General features: G+C 44.4%; 1 protein-coding gene across 1 annotated transcript in view; it reads right to left on the bottom strand.

Annotated features, from left to right (window-relative positions):
- The window catches only part of LOC126183924 (dystrophin-like), a gene marked incomplete at its 5' end in the record, with an annotated part of 303,215 nt that overhangs the window by 190,676 nt on the left and 85,674 nt on the right, over positions 1-26,865 (bottom strand). The gene's annotated exons all lie outside the window — the stretch shown is intronic.

Here is a 26,865-nt window from a genome sequence, read left to right as displayed (position 1 = left end):
AGTTCAAAAAGTAAGATACTAGTGCAAATGTCGTCCCACGCTAACATCCTCGCCAAATAAGGGTGGTGCATGCTCTGGGATTCTGCTGCGGTACAGTTAATATGGTGCATCACAATATGGTAGCGAAATGGCGCAGCAACTGGAAACGCACACCGAAGTTCAAGTAAGCGGACAGAACGGCTTTTGCTAGCAAAACCTCTAAACTGTACACAGATTCACAGTGAAATTATGGTGGTATGTGGACCAAATGCGTTACCGCCTCCAGCCATAGTAAAATGATGCCAACAATTTGTCTAACACCGCACGGGCGTGGGTGGTGCTGATCGGGAAGAAGGGCATCGACGTCGACCACAGGCAACAATTTTCGGACAATCGAGGAACTGACTCGTAGCAGTCGCACATTTTCCACGACGACGACGGCCACAAAGCGTTACGACCGTTGTTTGTCAAGACTTGGTTCTATGTTGAAAAATGTAAATCCATCTTGGGGTCAGGAGCGTGGGACAGCGGCTGGTTGATGAACTGTAATAATACTGTACCAACAGCCATTATTTTGATATTATTTTATTGGGCAACCACTTTCGACGTTCCAGTCAAGTCATCTTCAAGCCTGTCGCGTGAATAACACCAACTATCACTCGCGCACGTATTAGACAAGGCACCAATATTCGTATCTCGTTCCGCAGATATCCAAACCAAAGAGAGAAATCACTTCTCAAGGCACCAATATTCGTAACTGGTTTCGTAGATATCCGAACTTTACTTCGGCTATCTACGAGGAGACCATAGGCGATCTCCCACAACAGAGCTAATGATATCGAAACGAATATTGGTGTCTTGTCTTATACATGCACGAGTGATACTTGGTGTCATTCATGAGACAGGCCTGAAGATGACGTGATTGGAACATCGAAACTGGTTGCCTAAGGCTGCGGTCACAGTAGCTGAGATATCGATGGATTCCGTCGACGACTGACATCGGCCGGAGACGGCAGATGTTTTCGAATCACTACGCCACTATATGCGCGGTCACACTATAGCCGATCTTGTCTCTCTAACGTACAGGCTTCGGGCGACAATCCGTGAAATTCAAATTAGTTTGTTTTCTTCGGTCAGTTCGACCGACGTTCTCGCACACGAAATATCGAGCGTGAGAAACTGATACGTTTAGCCTAAGGTGGCGGTGGTAAGTTCCTATGGGACCAAACTGCTGAGGTCATCGGTCCCTAGGCTTACACACTACTTAATCTAACTTAAACTAACTTACGCTATGGACAACACACACACATGACCGAGGATGGACTCGAGCCTCCGACAGAGGGCGCCGCGTGAATCGTGGCAAGGCGCCCTAGACCACGCGGCTTAGTACAAATGAAGCGTGAGTTTGTGGTATCCTGAGGATTAAGATATCATAATCGTGTTATCGTTCGCAATCTATGGACTGAAATCGCAGGTTTATTCGAAACTTCAAACCGGCAAAATCTTTATTGCATATTTTAGGCACAGATTACAACCTCGAGAAATAATTTGTTCAAGTGAAAAGAGTGGCGTATCTTATATGCTTATAGCTACTGTACTGGATATTTTTTGTGGTAGATTGTCATTAATTGTCTACAAATTATTATTAGTGCTTACTGGCGTTTTATGCCAGTTGAGTATAGATTCTGTTAATACGGAGTGATTTGCAAATGTGGTGTACTGTATGTATTTCCACTTCCAAGTGCTTTAGATTTTTAGAGTTTCTTATGCTACATTTCATGCTTGCCTTTCGCTCGTGTGCTAAATGACAAGTCACTGAAGGTTAACTGACGTACGTCTGCACAGCTTTAAATAAATACAGCGAAACAGAGTTTTATAACTTGCTATAACTTTCAAGGTTACCACGAATTATCTCGAGTATGTGACAGGACGTTACTCCCGTCATCTCACATATTCGTAAAATTTGTCTGGTTATTCTGATAACTGAGGACAGAGTGTAATGTACTAGCCACGTTCTTTACGAGACAGAAGGCTCATTCAAATGCATTTGGCGTCTCTTTAATACTGAAGGGGCTATGCAGCACTCATATCCAAGCACAGACGTGCCGTGGTATCCACCCGACCCTAAGAGGTTAAAATCTAACCCAGTTCATACATAAAATATAGTCTAATCTAACCTCCTTGACCCTATCAAAAACTGACGAACGAGATCGAATGCACTATGCCCACGCTGTCGGCCGATGTTATCGGGCGACCTCTGGCGATAATGTCTGACGACCGTTGTCGGTGCCATTGTGAACGGAGCCTAATAAAACAATATCAAAATAACGTCTGTTGGTACAGTGTTATTACATGTTGGAAAATAGTGTCGCGTATCTTTGTGAATTGGAAGTGCAGTACAGTTCTCAATAACTTATTTTCTGAAGTCCCCCTGCATCGAGCTTTAGGTTTCGCTTCACCACGACGGGATAAAAACGACACAAGGAAGGCACCTCTGAGCCACACTGCTTCAGCACGCTGGCAGGTTAAATGCGACCCCATGAATCATGAATAATAAGCCGGCGGCGGAGCAGCTGTTGCGGCAGAAATCGGATCCGCTTGCAGAAATCCCGCCGGCGCGCCGTTTAGGCCAGCCGGTCGCCTGGCCAAAGTAATAACGGCCCGCTGCTTAAGGTGGATAAATGGTTCGCTAAGAGAACGCCACAAGCCGCACCAATTCACATCGGTTGCCTGGATTCGCACGCATTTGGGGACCGTACATTCTGATTCTTATGTCACATATACATATATACTCAACAAGCCAATATACAGGATGTTGTTGTTGTTATTGTTGTGGTCTTCAGTCCTGAGACTGGTTTGATGCAGCTCTCCATGCTACTCTACCCTGTGCAAGCTTCTTCATCTCCCAGTGCCTACTGCAGCCTACATCCTTCTGAAACTGCTTAGTGTATTCATCTCTTGGTCTCCCTCTACGATTTTTACCCTCCACGCTGCCCTCCAACACTAAATTGATGATCCCTCGATGTCTCAGAATATGTCCTACCAACCGATCCCTTCTTCTAGTCAAGTTGTGCCACAAGCTCCTCTTCTCCCCAATTCTATTCAATACCTCCTCATTAGTTATGTGATCTACCCATCTAATCTTCAGCATTCTTCTGTAGCACCACATTTCGAAAGCTTCTATTCTCTTCTTGTCCAAACTATTTATCGTCCACGTTTCACTTCCATAAATGGCTATACTCCATACAAATACTTTCAGAAATGACTTCCTGACATTTAAATCTATACTCGATGTTAACAAATTTTTCTTCTTCAGAAATGCTTTCCTTGCCATTGCCAGTCTACATTTTATATCATCTCTACTTCGACCATCATCAGTTATTTTGCTCCCCAAATAGCAAAACTCCTTTACTACTGTAAGTGTCTCATTTCCTAATCTAATCCCCTCAGCATCACCCGACTTAATTCGACTACATTCCATTAACCTCGTTTTGCTTTTGTTGATGTTCATCTGATACCCTCCTTTCAAGACACTGTCCATTTCGTTCAACTGATCCTCTGACAGAATTACAATGTCATCGGCGAACCTCAAAGTTTTTATTTCTTCTCCATGGATTTTAATACCTACTCCGAACTTTTCTTTTGTTTCCTTTATTGCTTGCTCAATATACAGATTGAATAACATCGGGGATAAGCTACAACCCTGTCTCACTCCCTTCCCAACCGCTGCTTCCCTTTCATGCCCCTCGACTCTTACAACTGCCATCTGGTTTCTGTACAAATTGTAAATAGCCTTTCGCTCTCTGTATTTTACCCCTGCCACCTTCAGAATTTGAAAGACAGTATTCCAATCAACATTGTCAAAAGCTTTCTCTAAGTCTACAAATGCTAGAAATGTAGGTTTGCCTTTCCTTAATCTTTCTTCTAAGATAAGACGTAGGGTCAGTATTGCCTCACGTGTTCCAACATTTCTACGGAATCCAAAATGATCTTCTCCGAGGTCGGCTTCTATCAGTTTTTCCATTCGTCTGTACAGAATTCGCGATAGTATTTTGCATCCGAACTTATTAAACTGATTGTTCGGTAATGTTCACATCTGTCAACACCTGTTTTCTTTGGGATTGAGATTATCATATTCTTCTTGAAGTCTGAGGGTATTTCGCCTGTCTCATACATCTTGCTCACCAGATGGTAGAGTTTTGTCAGGACTGGCTCTCCCAAGGCTGTCAGTAGTTCTAATGGAATGTTGTCTACTCCGGGGGCCTCGTTTCGACTCAGGTCTTTCAGTGCTCTGTCAAACTCTTCACGCAATATCATATCTCCCATTTCATCTTCATCTACATCCTCTTCCATTTCCGTAACATTGTCCTCAAGTACATCGCCCTCGTATGGACCCTCTATATACTCCTTCCACCTTTCTGCTTTCCCTTCTTTGCTTAGAACTGGGTTTCCATCAAAGTTCTTGATATTCATGCAAGTGGTTCTCCTTTCTCCAAAGGTCTCTTTAATTTTCCTGTAGGCAGTATCTATCTTACCCCTAGTGAGATAGGCCTCTACATCCTTACATTTGTCCTCTAGCCATCCCCGCTTAGCCATTTTGCACTTCCTGTCGATCTCATTTTTGAGACATTTGTATTCCTTTTTGCCTGCTTCATTTACTGCATTTTTATATTTTCTCCTTTCATCAATTAAATTCAATATTTCTTCTGTTACTCAAGGGTTTTTACCAGCCCTCGTCGTTTTACCTATTTGATCCTCTGCTGCCTTCACTATTTCATCCCTCAAAGCTACCCATTCTTCTTCTACTGTATTTCTTTCCCCCATTTCTGTCAATTGTCCCCTTATGCTCTCCCTGAATCTCTCTACAACCTCTGGTTCTTTCAGTTTATCCAGGTCCCATCTCCTTAAATTCTCACTTTTTTGCAGTTTCTTCAGTTTTAATCTACAGTTCATAACCAATAGATTGTGGTCAGAGTCCACATCTGCCCCTGGAAATGTCTTACAATTTAAAACCTGGTTCCTAAATCTCTTTCTTCCCATTATATAATCTATCTGATACCTTTTAGTATCTCCAGGGTTCTTCCATGTATACAACCTTCTTTCATGATTCTTAAACCAAGTGTTAGTTATGATTAAGTTATGCTCTGCGCAAAATTCTACCAGGCGGCTTCCTCTTTCATTTCTTAGCCCCAATCCATATTCATCTACTATGTTTCCTTCTCTCCGTTTTCCTACTGTTGAATTCTAGTCACCCATGACTATTAAATTTTCGTCTCCCTTCACGATCTGAATAATTTCTTTTATCTCATCATACATTTCATCAATTTCTTCGTCATCTGCAGAGCTAGTTGGCATGTAAACTTGTACTACTGTAGTAGGCGTGGGCTTCGTGTCTATCTTGGCCACAATAATGCGTTCACTATGCTGTTTGTAGTAGCTTACCCGTACCCCTATTTTTTTATTCATTATTAAACGTACTCTTGCATTACCCCTATTTGATTTTGTATTTATAACCCTGTATTCACCTGACCAAAAGTCTTGTTCCTCCTGCCACCGAACTTCACTAATTCCCACTATATCTAATTTCAACCTATCCATTTCCCTTTTTAAATTTTCTAACCTACCTGCCCGATTAAGGGATCTGACATTCCACGCTCCGATCCGTAGAATGCCTGTTTTCTTTCTCCTGATAACAACGTCCTCTTGAGTAGTCCCCGCCCGGAGATCCGAATGGGGGGCTATTTTACCTCCGGAATATTTTACCCAAGAGGACGCCATCATCGTTTAATCATACAGTAAAGCTGCATGCCCTCGGGAAGAATTACGGCTGTAGTTTTCCCTTGCTTTCAGCCGTTCGCAGTACAAGAACAGCAAGGCCATTTTGGTTAGTGTTACAAGGCCAGATCAGTCAATCATCCAGACTGTTGCCCCTGCAACTACTGAAAAGGCTGCTGCCCCTCTTCAGGAACCACACGTTTGTCTGGCCTCTCAACAGATACCCCTCCGTTGTGGTTGCACCTACAGTACGGCTATCTGTATCGTTGAGGCACGCAAGCCTCCCCACCAACGTCAAGGTCCATGGTTCATGGGGGGATGTACAGGATACAACAAAGTAATACTATCGATTTGCTTTCCTATTCCATTCGTGTAACGAGCGAGGGAAAAATAACTGCTTATATACCTCCGTACGCTCCCTAATCTCTCTTTTCACATTCTCATCATCCCTACGAGAGGTATACGTTGGTGGCAGCATATTGGTCGCACAGTCGTCTTTCGTGTTTTTTTGTTTATTGGCTTTTGGTTTCATGACCATACAGCCAATTATAACATATACATATTAGTACCAACTATTAGTTTTGACTATTATCTATGCACAACACTTAAGTCCACTCAGAGAAAAAGAGGTAAAATTTTTATAAAATTCGTATGCTCATTTATTTACAAAAATTTAAATTAAATTCACCTACAAAAAAGTACTGGTTTTTTCAACTAAAAACATGTACGTGTTGACTACACTTTGTGTGTCCGGTTTGTCTTCTGACGTATTGGGTGTCTGGAGTCTGTCGGCCAGGTATTGCGATTCCCTCTTGTTGCTAGTCTCTTCTGAACAAAGGAACACACTTGCCGTTCAGACAGGATTTCGAATTTGCCGTGGCTGGTCATACGGAGTCTCGTGATTCCTTGAGAGCTTTGTATATGAGTTTATACACCCTACCGTCTGTTGTTCCCAGTTGAGGCCTTTGTACCCCATAGCATTCAGTCTGTCCTGTCTGTCTTTTCGGGACGTCATAATATTTATGGTTCATGTCTTCTTCTTCTCCACAACTACAAAGAGGGTTGTCGATCAGTCCCAAGCAATTTAAGTGTTTCTTTTAAAACAACCATGACTGAATTTTATTCGAACAATGGTTATATAATGTTCTTGACACTGTGTGCTTCACACACCTAGGAGGTGTATCGCTCTATAATGTTTCCCTTTGTTATTGATTCTTCTTCTCCATTCCTCGTCCCACCTCATTCGCATCGTCGTTTGAAGTCTGTGTGTGGTAACTTTGGACGACATGGCGTTCCTAAAGCTACGCCTCGTTCAGCCAGCTGGTCGGGCTCTTCGTTGCCGCGTGTGCCGCTGTAGTCTTGGATCCAGATTAATAGGTCTTCTAGTTGCTGATTGTATAGCCGACTGGCGTCCTGTATAATTTCATAAACGACTGGGTTGTGGTGTCGCTGAGTAATATGGTCTTTCAAGATCACGAATGCTGCCAGGGAATCGTTTAAGGTAATAATTTTGCTCTTAATGCCGCTTCCTGCGTACTTAAGTGCCTCTAAAATGGCTACTAGCTCTGCTATCACGATAGACATTTCCACAGGTAATTTACAACATCCCTAAGCTTGTATTGTCTGATCTACGAATGAACATTCGGTGCCATTTGCATTTTGATCACATCTGTATAAAGCATTTGGACATCCTTTTTGTGTAGTAAGATTTCTTGTGTCGTCTTGACATGCTCCGCAGGTTTATCATAGGTATCATTCATATCGTTTACTTTGGTCTGTTTGAAGGATATATGATAACATTTGTGGCACGGTAGAGCTGTGTGTGCGTCTCTCTATGCTGGAGTTGTTCTCCTTCAAAGTAACCTAGAATATGTGTCGGAGCTTGTTGATCTAATAGCGACCGGTAGAATAATCTATCGTAAACGTCCGGATATTCTGCATACCCGACGATCTCACAAACTGGTTCCATTTTAACAAGGACTCGGATGCGACATAATGCCGTCGTAGGTAGGTAGGTGGTCCTTCTAATGTCTCCCATAAAAATACATTTGTTGTGTCGATTTCATCTTGTACTTGTTGATTTCATCTAGTACTTGCAGACCCACTGAAGATGCATGCATATTGAGGTATGGACGGGTAAGTGCTTGATAAATGCTGACAGACAAATACGGGTCTGCTCCCCACGCAATACTCCTAACAGCTCATAGGATATTTATTGCCCTTTCGCGTTTTTGTGTTCCCTTCAAACATGTGGACCTTACATGCCAGTTTGTGGTCTATTTACAAGCCTAAATACTTGAAATTTTCTTGACTGGAAATGTATATGAGCCTAGTTTTTTTGATTCAAGCATGCACATTTGTGTCTGGTGAATAAGCAGATGGAAGTCTTACTAGGAGATATTTCAAATGAGTTATTTAACAGCCAAGACCGGAAATTTTCCATTAGATGTCCTAATGTCTAAATGCACTGGTTTAATGTCTCTTCAGCTGCGACGGCCGGGGTGGCCGAGCGGTTCTAGGCGCTACAGTCTGGAACCGCGCGACCGCTACGGTCGTACGTTCGAATGCTGCCTGGGGCATGGATGTTTGTGATGTCCTTAGGTTAGTTAGATTTAAGTAGTCCTAAGTTCTAGGGGACTGATGACCTCAGAAGTTAAGTCTCATAGTGCTCAGAGCCATTTGAACCATCTTCAGCTTCATAAATGCACGGATCCTCAGCTAATTGGAACACCTTAATGTTATATCCCCTAGATCATGTACATCCCTACTGTATATATTGAACAGAAAATGAGACAAAATAGTTTTTTTGCGACAAGCCAGTATTCGTCATCCGCGGTCCAGTTGTTTGTAGACTATTCCTAATTGTGATTTGTCGGTGCCATAATAACTGTTGTAGACGTTGAGCAAGTCTTTTGGGCAGATCATAGTCAATCAGCTTATGTGATAATATCGGTAGAGATTCATTATACATCCCTGGAAAATGGAAAACGAACTCCACGATTTCGTCGCTGCAGCAGGGCGAAATTTTATTGGCACAATCTGGAGGACATATACAACACACGATCGCACAGATAGAGCCATAAGCACGTGAGTACGGTCAACAGAGCGTGCACAATGTCAGCGCTGGTACCGTGTATACCCTCCTTTTGCTGCATTGCAGCCTGCAATTCTCCCACGGAGACGATCATAGAGGTGCGGAATGTAGTCTTGCGGAATGGCCTGCCATGCAGTTTTCACCTGGTGCCTCAGTTGGGCCACAGTTCGTGCCGGCCGTGCATCCACGCAAGAAGATATCTCATCCGGTCCCAAACATGCTCAAAGGGGGACAGATCCGTGGATTGCGCTGGCCAGGGAAGTTAACGAACACCTTCAAGAGGGCGTTGGGTGGCACGGGATACATGTGGACGTTCACTGTCGTGTTGGGAAAGCACATGACCTTGCCGGTCCACGAACGGTAGCACGATGGGTTGGATAACGGTTTGAATGTTCCCTCGACAATCTCCAGAGAAGAACGGCCAGTGTAGGATACTGCTCCCACACGCCATGATGCCGTGTGTTGGCCCTTTGTGCGTCTGTCGTATACACTCCTGATTTTGGCGCTCACCTGCAAGATGCTACACACGCGTACGACCATCACTGGCACCGAGGCAGAAGCGACTCTCCATCACTGAAGACGACAGGTCTCCATTCGTGCTTCCATAAACGCCTGTCGCGACACCACTGGAGGCGGACTGAACGATGTTGCGGCACGATTGGAAGACGCCCTAACGGCACGTGGGACCGTAGCCCTGCTTCACGGAGACGGTTACGAATGGTTCTCGCTGATATCTCTGGGGCAACGGCGTCCCTAAGTAGTTGTGAAGTGACGGTGCGGTCCAGTACGCCACTCGGAAGGATGCGTCGCCGCTGTCCGGACCCAGGTGGACGGGCACGTGCAGCGTCTGCTTCTGTGGAGATCCCACGCCCCATTTGCAGCGCAATTCTGCGGTACGTCCAGCCGACCTCCCGCGGGCCCACAATACGCCCTCGCTCAAACTCCGTCTGTTGCACAAAACGTTAACGTAGAGGCTGTTGCGGTATGCTAACAATGTTGCAGACACAGACGGAGCTCCGTATGCCACGGCAAACAGGTTGCCACTGGCTCTGGCGGTGACCCAACTGCTGCGTAGCTAGCAACATTCCACGGCCGATAACGCGCTAGCCGGGTGTCCGCAGCGCCGCGCGTTCGATCATCGCTTGCACCGCCCTCTCCTAGTGTCCGGTGCAAGTATGGCGGGTCTGATTCACTTGCGTCAATGTGTTCGATTTTCATTTTCCAAACGTGTATATGGGGGCGATCAAAGAGTTACTGTTCGAATGACGTACAGGTAAAATCGCCGTGAGCACTGAGCCAATTACCCCACCGACGCACCAGGTTGAATATGTATGTTTGGTAAAACACCGTGCCCTACTATGTGAAGAAGTCCTTAACTGCCTGCAGCACATCCACGTTCGATGGCATTTTTAAGAGATCGAAGACGTGATAACGGAATGAGGAGAGATAAATGGCAAGCGTGTCTCCCAACTGATTTGGCGTAACTTCAGCGATGTGGGGGCGTGATTTACCGTGAAGCACGGCCATCCCTTGGCGCACCATTCCACACCGGTGGTTTCCGACAGACATGCTACCCCATACATATTCTTCATTCTCCGATGGATGTCTACCGGCAAAGAATAACAGCACGTTAGTCCTGTTTGGACGCATTTGGTAATAAGGTCGCCATAGTTCACTCTTCCGCATTTACGGGACGCACGTCAGAAAGACACGAATTCCACACTAATCCCTTGCCTACATTTCAGTGCTCATATATCCGCATCGGAGTCACGCTACGTTGTATATATGCTCCGGCAACACCCTCAAGCGGAAACCTTCTGCTCGCCCCTTATGGTATGCGTTCGCTAAATCTCTGAAAATGGCTAACAAGTGTTCATTTTTCTTAGGGATTTATGAATGTCGGTTGTTAAAAGCATAAGAATTTCGTTTGTGTTCATTACTCTTCTCCAGCTTAATTGGTAAGACGACAGAACGCCTGCCTTTTCAGCTCACCACTCCACCTTTTTCACTGTTTTTTGTGTGCACCTTGACAAAGTTATCGGTCTACAGGTTTTAATCTTACTACTAATCTTATTATTAAAGGAAAGTAGACGACGACCAGAAACAGGAGGGAAATGGTCAGATGGAGAATCGCTGTCAGTGCGAAATTAATGTGAATGGATTATTATCAACAGTTAAAGATAGTCTCATATCGAGACAATGAAGATTCTCGCTTTGGTGTCACGTGCAAATTAGTAGCTTTGCTATTATCTTCCTCCGACCTCTTGAGTAGTGTCAAGAGTGTGTCTGTACAGTATGGACGGTTGTGGTGAATGCTGACACTCGTAACCTGTACAATAGTGTCTCGACTTATTGTGGATGAGTGCAAGATGAAGTGAGGGGACGTTATGAAACCAGCCCGAAGACATGTGACGAAGATTTCTTTTATTAGCAGGATTCTAACTGGTTACCTATAAACTGACCTTGGCTACAGAGTGGAGTGCGTGGCACATTGGCTACAGAGTGGAGTGCGTGGCACATTGTAGCCAATGGGAAATTGATGGCAGTTGTACTAGAATGCAGTTGCCTTCCAACGAAACCTTGCCGTCAAAGCAAATAACATTTTATTTCAAGTTCAAGACTTCAGCAGAAGGTGTTGACTTACGTACACCTCTTATTTCAGACCCGGAACGGTTAAACAGGGTACCAAAACATCGGAATTCTGCAACATTTCTGTAAATTTGCGTCCACTTTTACGCATTTATACGTTATCAGCTCGAAGACAGGAATTGAGATGTAACCGGCTGAAGAGAAAATTCATAGAGGCTAGTAAATCAAAGCAATCATTGTCCCAAGAACACAAGCGAAACCAAACACAAGAGTTAGATGAACGCAGTGCGAACTGTCTGTGCCAGACGCAATATAATATTTTATGAAAGGAAAACGATAAAACTTTACTCAAAATGTGTTACTTGTACGTGACTCGCTTATTACGTAGAGATGTTGATGTGGATATAAAACGAGTATAATGAAGAAATATATATATTAGAAGTCCATATGAATTAACGAATTTATACACGAGGAGTGCCGTCAGATATGAAGTTTGATAGTTCCACGTCGTGCCACATATTATTTAAAGTGCAATCGAAACGTATTCGCATCGAAGCGCTCAACGATTACAATGAGAGAAAAGGTATCACATCCCAAATGAAGCGGATAAAATGATATTTCACCGCCAACTAAGTTGTTCAGCTGCTCCGATAAAATCCAGTACATACAAAAATAGCTTAAAATGATAAGCTATAGTGTTTATATAAAGGAATCTTACTTAGAAATTGAAAAATGAATATCGCTTGGGCAAATTTTATATACTGTAGACGACTACGAATGTCACAATTTGGCAACTATCTTAATTTAAAATTAATTAACTTCCGGTGATTAAACTATGTATCACTTGATTAATGCACTCAGTAATGTGAGGGAATATGCTTTAAAAAATTAGATCATTTAACAACGATTGCTGTCTGCAGCATCACAAATGTATTAAGTTTTTGGATCCTTCTGCGCACGTAGTTTGTTTTCATATGAATTCTAGTGCACATTATTGGATAATAGTCTGAAGATAATTCTAGTTGGCGAGTCGTTTTTGGGGATGAGGTGGGAGTAGCAAGTGGGCCAGGAGCAGAGGTAATATAACGCACTTGCTAACATACTAAAACATGTATTTTGCAGTGTTTCACACACAAATGATAAGTTTGGAAGAAATCTATCTGCGCATCACGTTCTAAACTGTGCATTTTGTTATCACACACAGATTTTCAAGGTGTCGAAACAGGTACCGTAAGTAAGTGAGAATATTATGCACAAATATAAAATTCGTATCTAGGGGATAAAGGCAACGAATCGATTTATTTATTCGTTAGACAATACGTTAAAACGTACAACTGAAAGTAAATGCCTTTTCGAAAAACTGTCTGTGCAAAAGCAAACAAAAAAGTAGGCGCCGATAAAGTTTACGGGCGACAGCACGACAGGAATTATCACTAGCGCTGTAAGCGCCATCACTGTGTAGCAGAGATTCGCGCATTTGTATTTCCAGAACTAGCTACGCTTTCGCTGCGAGCACAGGGGTTTTTGCCGCGTACACATGTTATGGAAATGCGAGGCGAGGCATTGTATAAATATCTGTTCCTAGCGAGGACTTGCTGACGACTGCAAGCAGCAAAATAATGCAACAGGCTGCTGCGGTCGGACGACAGAGCGACAAAAATGCGCATTAAAAACACAGTTTTCGTCCAACAGTACTGCAATGACTTCAGCTTCACTTCTGCTTCCTCGGGAAAAATAAAATAAAATCGGCAACTATTTCCAACAGCGCGCCACCAGGGCATTCCCGGTTTACAAAATGTTCCTTCTACGTTTAAACTACACGCTGTAATTGTACATCTGTGAGTCAACAGCTGTCAGAAACTGACCTAGCTCTCTCTCCCAGCTAGACCGACGAAGAGAGAGGTACGCCGTAAGCACCAGTAGATTTTTTAGGAATTTTCTCTGGTGTTTCGGCAGATATTTGCAGTTTAGTTTTTGCATTCCGTACGTAGTGTCAGCTCAGACAACTAGTGCTCGTCAGTGCTTCGTGCAGTGACAACAGAAAGCGTTGGCCTGTTTCCCAGCACCAACAAAAATATTTTTTAATCGGGATTTTACGTGTCTACTCGATAGAGCGCTTCCAAATTTGTCTAGTCCAATGTTCATTTTATTGATATGTATTAACAGGGACACTAAAACATGAACATTAAACAGTAATCCAGCAGCGACTGAGTAGCGCCGGATGGTTGGCGGTAGCAGTCTGTTCGGGCCAGGCCAGTTTGGTCGATGCTAGTGTACAATTTATGCTTCGTGATTTACTGCCCCTTTACATACGTATCGATAAAATTAAATAAAATTAATGTCGAAATAGGCTAATTTGGGACCACTCTATCGAATGAGCACGTAAAATTCAGCTATAAAAATAATTTTGTCTGTAACGGAAATCAACCGACGCTCTCTGTTGGCACTAGAGGTCGCATGTAAAGACGTGATGATCCCTAGTTCTCTGGGCTGACTCCAGTTACACAACGGCAGAAACGAAATTGCAAATACCTGCTGAAACACCAGAGAAAGCGCCTGATGGCTCTTACGAGTGACACCTTCTATATACACACATTGGAGGCCATTAAATTTGCAACACCGTGGAAGGGGCATGCCACGAATGTAAAACTGCACGAAATTTACTGCATCATTGAATATGCAAATAATTAGGGTTTCAGTGTAACGGCACGAAGTAGGTGGGATTAACGCCACCTAACGTACATTCTGTAAATAATAAGAGATTACGAGAGGGTTTCTGATCCAGAAATCGCATTTGAATGTTGTTTGTTTCCGAGAAGATCCTATTATGCCTCGTGAAAAAAGGTGAAGCGTCTACGAACACGTTTCATAATTCAAGAGCGTCAGGATCGTGGCTTGTCGTGACAGGTTTTTCGTTGCACCATACTGCTGCTGGGGAGCTAACGACCGTCTTCTGCATATGGAACAGATGGATTCAGGAGGGCTATACTCAGTGTCATGCCGGATCTCGAAGGTACCATGCAACTAGTGCCCGAGAGGACGGAGCTTATTATTTGCTAGGACGTGTAGGATCGAACAGCCCTGACACGTATCTCGAGTGAGGAAATGGTTTTGTTTACAGCAAGAGAGTAACCAGACGGTCAGCGGACGACTTTGGAGCACCACGGACGATTAGCAGGGGCAGCACTGTTGTGGCTCTCCTTGATGTGGCAGTAGAGATAAAGAACGATGACAGTGGTACACCCAGCAACAACATTTGGACATCGATGTGGCTGCAGGTAATTTTATCAGATTAGTCTCGATTCTACGCAGGTAATGACTATGGGCGTATTCACAGGTCGAGGCTCCGAGGAGAATGAACGTTGCCAGACTACATTCGTTATCATGATACCAACAGCTGGCATGGTGGCATCGGGTGCCATTGAGTTCACAGCACGATCGCCCCTGGCTGAAAACAGCACGTAATTTGGATGTCAGTCGTTACATTTCGGACATGTTAAGACCAGTGGCTAAGCATTACTTTCGATGTGTCTCGGACGTGGTACACCCACTGTGATCAACAGGATGCTAAAACCACCACTCACCCGTAACGAGGAAGTGGGAGAATTAAATATGATTCGACAAGCAGCCCGGGCGAAGGCATGCAACGACCGTGATGTTACTGAACTTTACAACAAGCTAAATTAAAAATACGTGCCAAGAAAGAGACAATAGATCAGAGGGCAAGAGGTTTGTTGCTATGCCACATAATAGCGGATTTTCCGACCGAATTGCGCAAACCACCATAAAAACTAAAGTAAAAACTGGATCTGAAATGAAAGGTACAGCTGGTTCTAGGCTACGTCACAAAGCTGCCAGCAAATGTTTAGAATCTGCTGCCTATAGGACCGGCTGCCGCGACTGTGATTAGTTTTATATTGGTCAGACGGGAAGGAATTTCAAGATTCGTTTTAGAAAGCACACATACAGCCGAAATAAGAGAGCAGTCGGTACACATTTGGCTGGAAGAAACAGAAATTTTCGTACACAGAAAACAGCAACCGGGATTTCCGCAGAATGAACAGAATGAGTTTAACCAGAATGCTCATTCTGATGTCTACTGGTCTGAGCAGCGTCGAGTACTGTAGGAGGGTGGCGCGTGGCCGTAAGCGCCGGCCACCAGCCGCAATGAGACTGGGAATTCTTCCGCAAGCTCCGCCACAGGAGAACAAAAACTTCTTACAGAAAAGCCACGAGGCTCCGCCAGTGACAGTCCACTCCGACCGTGTTATCAACTATAGAGATTTTAATCAGGTCACACTTATCTTACACTTCCGGCTATATTTAATTGTTTTGTCATGCTGAAGGGTTACGATTTATATTACTTTGCCAGGTTAGAAACTTCTCACACGTTTTATATGCATTTTAAGTGTGGATTTTATTTCCATATATTGCGTGTCAGTTCCTGTTTTATTGTCAGGCGCTCTTTTTGCCATGTGAAATAACTTAATTAATTACTACGTATAGTGCATTTTAACTATTCAATTTACGATACTGGTTACTCATGTTCCCCAGCATTCGTGTACTCTACTGGCCTCACTTATTTGAATAAATACAAGACGCACCCAGGTCATTACTAGCAGTTACTATGCACCTGTATATATAGAGTGAAGATACTTGCATCAGCATATTTTTGTGGCATGTATAGCTGACTTGCACGACTGGTAATCGAGTTAGTATTTGTTTTTAATCCTCTTATGTGTCACAGGACCTGTTGTAGAAATTGCTTCAGGTAATTCAACTTAGATTGCTACACCACTCTTTTTCTATTTGTAACAGATCTGAAGTTGGCAATGGCCGAAAGCAGTAATTGTGAATTGTACAGTTCACGTGATCGAGACGGACGGTTACAAATAAAGTGATCGCTGACTCACTTAGAGACTTTATGTCCTCAGTTGATAAATTTGGAGCAATATATAAAGCGCCCATACTCTTCTTGTTGCAACTGACAGTGGAATATTGCGCGCGATCACCAATTTTTTCAAGTGCTGTATGTGTGCAATTGTAGCACAAAGTCTTTCTCGATGTACAGAACAATATATCCCGTCTATCGCTCGTTGTGATTTTTTGCTCTTTCACTGTCAACTATATTTTTAAATTCTTTCTGCAAGGAGTTGTAATGTCATTTCGTGGCAGATTTACAGTACCCGTCGAATATACGACTGCATACCCACTCATCTCTGAAAGCTTGTGACGACAGATCGCTAGACTGCACCTGTTTCTGCAAACAGCCACTGAACCTGTGAACGTCCTTCATACCACGAGCAAATAGCGACGAGTTAACAGCGCTGCCGCACTAAAGAGAAATGTGCCGACCAAAACATGCCACAATGCGAGACTAAATGAAATGACTTTTGAGACAGACCGGGCAAAGCCGAGACAGACAGACCGACCCTCAGCCCTTACACCCCTCTCTGCTGCCACGGCCAGCCCTCTTTTAAACCATAGATACAAAGGCGCCAGAGACGTTGACCGAAGGCAAAAAGTACGCATAAATTAAATCTGCGGTTACGCTGCCGATCCATGATGGGATATACATACATCATTACTAGCTGCACTGGATCAAGCACGTTTCCACAGATTCATACTATTTGCCATTAGTCAACGTCAGTGGCCCTTGTGGGGTTAAAACGACGGAACGTGTAATGTAGCTTCACTCTGTTGCTTCACTCTGAAGACGGCCGAAAGATATAGGGTAGAAGTATTAGCGGGAGAATAAGAATAAGAAGAAACAGAGTTTATGTGTCTGCGCACTGCAAGTTTAATGGATCATGAACGTAGCTGCTTACACTTAACAGAACTAACACAATAACAAGTCACATGATATACGCTGAACTTGTAAAAGACCATACAGAATTCATTCTACGCAAGTACTGCCACGAGCTGTCGTGTCTGCTGAGTAGTGTGCCGGTTGGCGTCGCTAACTGGTGTGCTGCGGGTCGCTAGTTAAATCTGACTACCAGCAATTTTTTCTTATTTCGTATTTATAATTTCTGGACGCTTCTCGAAATATCTTCTATTTCTATATCTGCAATATCTAACAGTACTATATTTTGGATTATTCGATGTACGAATAAATAACTACACTCGCCGCCTAAGAGGTCAGTTCTGTTCTGGTTGTTCAAAAGTGTGGCAGTCACTGGCGATCCCGCTTTCAGATTTGGACTCGAGTGTGGTTACGATATGACACTGTGTGGTGGAGATGCAGGGTATTTCATGGCACATACTCGATGTGATAAAAAGTATCCGGACACCTGGCTGAAAATGACTTACAAGTTCGTGGCGTCCTCCATCGGTAATGTTGGAATTCAGTATGGTGTTGGCCCAGCCTTAGCCTTGATGACAGCTTCCACTCTCGCAGGCATACGTTCAATCAGGTGCTGGAACATTTCTTGGGGAATGGCAGCCCATTCTTCACGGAGTGCTGCACTGAGGAGGGCTATCGATGTCGGTCGGCGAGGCCTGGCACGAAGTCGGGGTTCCAAAATATCCCAAAGGTGTTTATACGATTCAGATCAAGACTCCGTGCAGGCCAGTCCATTACAGCGATGTTATTGTCTTGTAACCACTCCGCCACAGGCCGTGCATTATAAACAGGTGATCGATCATGTTGAAAGATGCAATCGCCATTCCCGAATTGATCGTCAACAGTGGGAAGAAAGTTGGTGCTTAAAACATCAATGAAAGCCTGTGCTGTGATAGTGCCACGCAAAACAACAAGGGGTGCAAGCCCCCTCCATGAAAAACACGACCACACCTAGTGAAAGGCGATGGTGTCTGCCCCGATTCAGAATGCTAATATTTATACGACTATCGAATACTATAGTAAGATGAACATTTCAAACATAAGATATTTCAACAACCTTCCAGAAATGATAAATACGAAATAATAAGTAACTGCTGGTGGTCGAATCTGAAACAGCGACCCGCAGCAGACCAGCCGCAAACGCTAACCACAATATAACGATGCAAGATCACACAATTCGTGGTATTGCACCAAAGCTGTGCCCACAGCCAAAGTTCCGAAAACTACAAAGTTCCTCGTAGAAGACATCATTCTGAAGAATGGAGCACCTCGTGTAATGATCCCTGATCGTGGAAAAGTTTTACAGTCGAAACTAGCCTCGGACGTAATTTTACGTTTCCACATCAGCCACACAATGACAATTGCCTACCATCCACAGACGAACGGTCTCACAGAACGTCTTTAATAAGAAGTTCACAGATATGCTCTCAATGAATATTGATGTCGAACAGAAAGACTGGGATACAATACTCTCCGTCGTGACATTCACATACAACACAGTGAAGCAAGACGCTACAAGCTTCACACCGTTCTTTTTGTTCCATGATCGAGAAGCCGAAACGATAATGGATACACTATTCCCGTTTCAACTGGACGACACTTAGGATGGCTACGCGAAACATCTCATGACTAGGACTGATGAAGCCAGAAAGCTGGCTCACATAAGGAGACTGGACGCTCAGCAGAATGACCTATAGCGCTATAACGCCAACCACTCTCCAGTGAGGTACACCCCGGGATGGTTGGTCCTTTGCGGACAGTGTGGCTATTGGAAAAGGTACTAAAGCGTTTCTTTGGACCTTATCGTACTCTTCGTCGCTTGCCGAAGGTCACATATAAAGTCGAGGATTATGAACCTTCCTTAGAAGACAAAAGCGCAGATACGTCGTCCAAGTCCTCCGTATGCAGCCCTACTATAGTCCACAGGCGCAGATGGGAGGTTCAAGGAAACTGAAAACGCACTCGACAGCACGGATTAGGTTCGGTGCTCATCATAGTGAAGAGGATGTAAAAACCCGACCAGAACGGGAGAATCCGCCAGCGCCGCCATATAGAGGGCCACTGACAAGATCTAGCTAGATCCAGGGTGCTGTGGTCGTTTCCAATGAGGACTTCTGAAACAGCAAGACGCTGTTCCGTCAGGGGAGAGAGAGAGTAACGCCGCAAACTGTCCCGCATGCAGTGTGGAGGTGTGCTTACGGGCATGGCTGACGTGCTGCGGGTCTCTCGTTCAAACCCGACCACCAGCAATTATTTGCTATTTCTTATTTATCACTTCCGGAAGCTTCTTGAAATATCATATGTTTGTAGAGTTTGTATGTATGAAATATTCGATAGTTGTAAAATACTAGCGTTCTGGAATATTTTATTGTTGTATAGGCCTAAATAATTACACTCGTCAACCAGGAGATCAGTTCCGTTCTAGTTGTAATAAACGTGGCTTCAGTTCGAAGTGTTGCCCTTCATTGACGACCCTGATTTCGGAACTGGAACTGAGTATGGTTACGACATGAAAATATTAAAGCAATATAAACTATACAGAGAAAAATGAAGGACTATTAGGATTTAACACCCCGCCGATGAAGACTTCATTAGAAACCCACACAGAGGGGTTATAAACAAAATTTTTCAGCCAACAGTACGACACAATTACTACACGGTTATTGGTTCAAAATGGTTCAAATGGCTCTGAGCACTATGGGACTTAACTTCTAAGGTCATTAGTCCCCTAGAACTTAGAACTACTTAAACCTAACTAACCTAAGGGCATCACACACATCCATGCCCGAGGCAGGATTCGAACCTGCGACCATAGCGGTAACGGCGGTTCCAGACTGTAGCGCCTAGAACCGCTCGGCCATGCCGGCCGGCGGTTATTTGTCTGAGCAAGGAGTAACGGAGACAAATATGTGCATTTAGGTCTGTTTCATGCTATGTAATACATAAGATGAATGCGGTCGGTGACGACATAGTGAGATCTGCCGAAACAAATTACTGTTGTTTAAGACATTCGATAATGAAATTCTATACTAGCGAAAACAAGGATCACTATATGGGATTAACTGCACAATGAGCCTTTGATGCCTTGGGGAGAAAACGGCGAATAGGCGTTTATGCACTATCACTAAAAAGAATTATTTCTAAACAGGACAAGGGACGAGATGGAAAACTGCTGCACGAGAAATGGCCAGTTCCTGCATCTGACAGCGCGGTACAAAACGTATCGACGTTTGTAACGAGTCCAATACGGTTTTTCGCTGAAAGGACCTATCTGGCTTCTCTCTCGTAATCTGATGCATTAAATGCATCAGAGAGATATGCACAGAGCGCAACTCTATGACACGCTGGAGTTTTACGATCTTTGGCTGGATCAAGACTATATTTGGCAGGAGAAGAAAGTGGACGACGATTTCACTGGTTTTCAGCAGTAGTAGATACAGATTTACCAAAAGATACTGAAATCACGAAATTAACCTAATCAACAGATTCCGCGATGTTCTTGTAACTTCCTACAGTTCTTCCAAGGTAACTTTTTTTTGTGGTAAGGTACTATGGGACCGAACTGCTGAGGTCATCGGTCCCTAAGGTTACACAGTAATTAATCTAATTTAAACTAACTTACGCTAAGGACAACACACACATCCATGCCCGAGAGAGGACTCGAGCCTCAGACGGGGGAAGCCACGCGAACCGTGACAAGGCGCCTCAGACCGCACGACTACCCCGCGCGGCAGGTAATGGTTATTAACAGCATTAGCATTTATTATGGACAACATTTATTTTTCTGTTACTGTGACTGAAGTTGACAAAGAAATGCTTACAAATGATCTGTGATAATGTAGACTTTTTGTGGAAGTCTTTATCATCCTACATTCTATTGCTTCAGCTACTAACAGGGTCCTATTCGTTAAGTTTTGGAATGCACAACTGCTTGCTCTACTGCCATCTTCTAGGTTGAAGGCAACGGGTTTCACATCCCCGTTACTACTGCATAATGGCAGGTACGCTTATACAGGGTTCAAATGTCTCTGAGCACTATGGGACTTAACATCTGAGGCCATCAGTCCCCTAGAACTTAGAACTACTTAAACCTAACTAACCTAAGGACATCACACACATCCATGCCCAAGGCAGGATACGAACCTGCGACCGTAGCGGTCGCGCGGCTTGTACAGGGTGTAACGGATATAAGTGCAGTTATTTGTATATGTGGTACATTAATATGTACGTTATAGTGGAAGTGGAAGATTAGAGAAGGTAAACCTTCCCTAGTGGATATACGCCATCACTAAAATAATCACTGAGAGCTTACCACAAACCGAAAAAAAAACATCCACTAGTGAAGGTGAACCATCGCTGTACTCGGCTAGGGAAAGTGTACAGCAGCATGTTATCCACTAGAGAAGGTGTATCATCGCTGCTCCCGTGTTATTAACGGTGCATCCAACAATGCTACCACACATCAGCATGAATATAATTGTCGTCAACTCGTTATTGTTATGTTATACAGCAGTGCAGTTATGGTAGACAGTAGTGCAGTTACGGTTTACAGTAGTGCAGCTATAGTTGAATCTGTGTTGTTCTACGAACATCGTAGAGTGGAACGGGGAAATCTCAGTTATAATTCTGTCTTCATGGACAGGGAAAAGTACGAGTCACTTATTAGTAAGGCTAAATCACTAAAATCTGGACGAAAGAGGGACGGCAACGACTACAAGTTTTCAAAGAGATATGAAGTGCTGGAAGTGAATGGAGTTACCAAATTAATACAACCTGTAACTGAAGACGGTAAGATTAAATACTATGTTTATGATGAAGAACTGTATGATATTCTGCATGATGCTCATGTAATGACTGGTCACAGTGGACGCGATGAAATGCTTGAAGTCAAACTTCTGTAGTGCAACATACAGAGATGTCCAAATTTATCTTAGTTTGTGTGAGCCTTGTCTGCAAACGCAAAAAGGTCAGCAAAAAGGAATGGTAGTGAAGCCAACGCTGTTCAAGAAGCTAAATTCCATATGTCAAGTTGATCTCATCGACTTCCAATCGCAACCAGATGGAGATTACAAATTCGTAATGATTTATCAGGACCACCTCACTAAATTCGTTGTTCTCAGGCAACTAAAGTCCAAAACAGCTGAAGAGGTATGCCATAACATTACTGACATTTTTATGTTGTTAGGCGCTCCCTCAGTATTGCAGTCTGACAATGGTAGAGAGTTCGTTAGCAAAATAATGAGCAGCTTAACTGAACTATGGCCCAATTTTAAGATTGTCCACGATAAACCAGGACACAGTCGGATCAAAGGCAGCGTAGAGCGAGCAAATCAAGACATAAAAAATATGGTAACTACATGGATGCAGGAGCACAACACGACGGAGTGGAGCCGTGCATTAAGATTTGTGCCGCTAATGAAGAATAGCGCTGTACATTTTTGAATTAAAAGATCTCTGTACGAAGAGATGTTTGGCTGCTCTCCTAAACATGGTTTGTCTTCAACAAGCTTATCTCCTGAAGCATTGATGAGCGTTCACTCTGAGAATGACCTTGAAAATACACTCCTGGAAATAGAAATAAGAACACCGTGAATTCATTGTCCCAGGAAGGGGAAACTTTATTGACACATTCCTGGGGTCAGATACATCACATGATCACACTGACAGAACCACAGGCACATAGACACAGGCAACAGAGCATGCACAATGTCGGCACTAGTACAGTGTATATCCACCTTTCGCAGCAATGCAGGCTGCTATTCTCCCATGGAGACGATCGTAGAGATGCTGGATGTAGTCCTGTGGAACGGCTTGCCAAGCCATTTCCACCTGGCGCCTCAGTTGGACCAGCGTTCGTGCTGGACGTGCAGACCGCGTGAGACGACGCATCATCCAGTCCCAAACATGCTCAATGGGGCACAGATCCGGAGATCTTGCTGGCCAGGGTAGTTGACTTACACCTTCTAGAGCACGTTGGGTGGCACGGGATACATGCGGACGTGCATTGTCCTGTTGGAACAGTAAGTTCCCTTGCCGGTCTAGGAATGGTAGAACGATGGGTTCGATGACGGTTTGGATGTACCGTGCACTATTCAGTGTCCCCTCGACGATCACCAGTGGTGTACGGCCAGTGTAGGAGATCGCTCCCCACACCATGATGCCGGGTGTTGGCCCTGTGTGCCTCGGTCGTATGCAGTCCTGATTGTGGCGCTCACCTGCACGGCGCCAAACACGCATACGACCATCATTGGCACCAAGGCAGAAGCGACTCTCATCGCTGAAGACGACACGTCTCCATTCGTCCCTCCATTCACGCCTGTCACGACACCACTGGACGCGGGCTGCACGATGTTGGGGCGTGAGCGGAAGACGGCCTAACGGTGTGCGGGACCGTAGCCCAGCTTCATGGAGACGGTTGCGAATGGTCCTCGCCGATACCCCAGGAGCAACAGTGTCCCTAATTTGCTGGGAAGTGGCGGTGCGGTCCCCTACGGCACTGCGTAGGATCCTACGGTCTTGGCGTGCATCCGTGCGTCGCTGCGGTCCGGGCCCAGGTCGACGGGCACGTGCACCTTCCGCCGACCACTGGCGACAACATCGATGTACTGTGGAGACCTCACGCCCCACGTGTTGAGCAATTCGGCGGTACGTCCACCCGGCCTCCCGCATGCCCACTATACGCCCTCGCTCAAAGTCCGTCAACTGCACATACGGTTCACGTCCACGCTGTCGCGGCATGCTACCAGTGTTAAAGACTGCGATGGAGCTCCGTATGCCACGGCAAACTGGCTGACACTGACGGCGGCGGTGCACAAATGCTGCGCAGCTAGCGCCATTCGACGGCCAACACCGCGGTTCCTGGTGTGTCCGCTGTGCCGTGCGTGTGATCATTGCTTGTACAGCCCTCTCGCAGTGTCCGGAGCAAGTATGGCGGGTCTGACTCACCGGTGTCAATGTGTTCTTTTTTCCATTTCCAGGAGTGTATAATTAATCAAGTGAGTGTTAGCAGTGAGACAGGGACTCAAACGTTGCAGGATAATGATCACCGTAAATCTCCATTGCAAGACGATAACATACCAATAGGGGCAGAGGTTAAGAACAGAGAGAAAGAAAGTATTCCTGACAATAATGACTACTGCCTGACTGATTTAGACGAATCAACTCGTGCTATTAAAAAACACGGGACTGAAGTGTACAAGTACTTAGAAGAACAAGCGCACAGAGTGCGGCACTGTTCGGATCGCTGCTTTCCAACAGTGGAAAAGGACTGTACTGAGACAGTTCCAGTTCCCGACTTCGACAGAGGAAGAGGAGATTCCAGGTCGATCTTGGGTGTCGCCCACAAGACCACGGCCGATGGCTTCTACCGAATCGGGACGAGAGATGATGTGCTGAGCCAACTATACGCGTGGTAATATATTGTTTGTTTGTAAATAATTATGGAAGGGACGATACGATATGCCACTGCGGCTACAATTGCAACATTTTGTTTCAGGTCCCAGTTCGGTACTAAGCATAATCTTAGAGGAGGAAGTTCCGACAGAGAAAACTGTTGCCCTGAGGACAGTTGCGACGTCTCAGTCGATGGTAAGTGGCCAGGGATTCTTCAAATGCAACTGCCAGCAAAAATGTCAGGCTCTGAAATGCTTTTGAAAAAACAAATATGTGTTGTGCAACTCAAGGTGCCAAGGTGCCACGTCCGTGCTGCAATCAATCAATTTTACATAATATGACTATGTTTTCAAATTACGGGTGATAACGCAACTTTCGAAGTACGTCTGTTTTGTTACTACAGCCATGCTTCACATTCCTTACCTCTTGGCAGTGAAGGTATACATTCACTAGTGATAGTGCACTGTCCGTAGCCAATGTGAATTGTTTCACAGAACTGAAATCAGTAATCCACTTTCTCTAAATGGACCAGTGAAGGTTCACTATCACCAGTGATGGTATACTTACCCTGAAACTTTCACTTCCACTATAATATGTACACGCATGATTTTGTTGGTTGTTCTTTTCTCTGGATCGAACAGTCTTCCCACAAACACGTCACATCACGAACTTTGCGACCTGATGTTTTCTGCATGGCCATAACTGCAAAAACTAAGTGGCCTACCCTCCAGTATAGACTGACCGTTTTGTGTCCATGTGTCCAAATTTGAACACCTGACCTGGTGCCCATGAAAAAATAAGCTACAGTGGCTTGCTCTTGCCACATGAACTTGGAAGTACTAACCTAAAAACGTGCTACTCCTAATAGGTATAAATACTGTGTGCAAATAAAGTAAATACTGATGTAATGTTGTTCAGTACATCGGCCTCAGACACCAATAGAAATATCTGCACTCATACCTATTAAACCCTGTATACCCATCTGGTCGGCGGCCAGTAGCTTCCAGCGATGCACACGTTTTCAGTCTCTGTAGAATACTGTTTTTTGAGGCAAGTTCGATAAGGAAAATTCCAACTATGAAATGGATCACATGTGCTTCTGTTAGAACTTGGTCCTTTTTAGTGGCTGCTGTATCAGCAACCAATCAGTGCAACACTGTGGATGTCCATCCTGTATTTGGGTTTAAGGTGGGTTGACATTCCATCATAGAGCAGTGATCTTCTGGCTGATCGCCATTGCATGCAGGCAGCTGCTTCACCAGTGCCGATGATTCCATCATTCTGAAGGCAGGAACCACGGAGACGGAACGCGATATTCAGTAATTTTTGGAATCCTCTGGCGGTAGTATCATCTCCAAGAACCCCAATTTTTACTACAGCCATGGTTCACATTCCTTACATCTTGGCAGTGAAGGTACACATTCACCAGTGACAGCACTAACCGACGACGGCCATTATTAATTTATTCAGCGTGAGTTAGGGAGAGCGCTATGTAGGATTACTGAGGAGGTGTCTGAACCAGATCGATTTCGTATATCATCTCTGTGTCGCTACAGTTCGTGCTAGACGTGAAACAGGCTGGAAATAACGCTGGTCTCCCGTGCCAGTAAATTTCATAGCTCTATTAATTGAAGTAATTTTACTTTAAAATTTTGGAATGAGGACAAAACAAAAGTGAAAGCTAATCGATTTCTTCTACATTAAATTCTGAAATAAAGAGAACATGAAGAGCCTCCGTTACTCGCCTCCTGAAAGAATTTCATTATTCAAAAGAAAGGAAAGTAATCAGTCACCTAAAATGGGAAGCTAACGCCTCCTTTTATTTGTGTATCAAACTGTTGACAATTGCTTCGGGGCATTGTGTAAATGGTACTAATTACACCTATAAAAGCTCCTGCACCGCGTTCCACCTTCTCTTACGCTCCAACTACGATACGCAACATGATTAAAAGATAACTTATTCGAAACACCGTAATTGTCTCCCATTGATACGTAGAAATTGGCTCAAAGTTGTCTGCAACCCTCCACTGTAACGACGCCGAAGCGTGGCGCCTGGCGCCTTGGGGCGCCACCCTCGTACTCGGCGAAGCTTCAAGCAGCAAGGTGTCGACACAAAGGCCAGAGCTAATATCATGTCAGCTGTAAGGTGTTTTTATGTTCTTATGGTCTTACCAAAATTCGGCCCAATGCC

Source organism: Schistocerca cancellata, chromosome 4, assembly GCF_023864275.1.
Source record: "Schistocerca cancellata isolate TAMUIC-IGC-003103 chromosome 4, iqSchCanc2.1, whole genome shotgun sequence".
Taxonomy (NCBI): Eukaryota; Metazoa; Arthropoda; class Insecta; order Orthoptera; family Acrididae; genus Schistocerca; species Schistocerca cancellata.
Note: the sequence above shows the minus strand (reverse complement) of the source record. Positions and strands in the feature narration are given on the sequence as shown.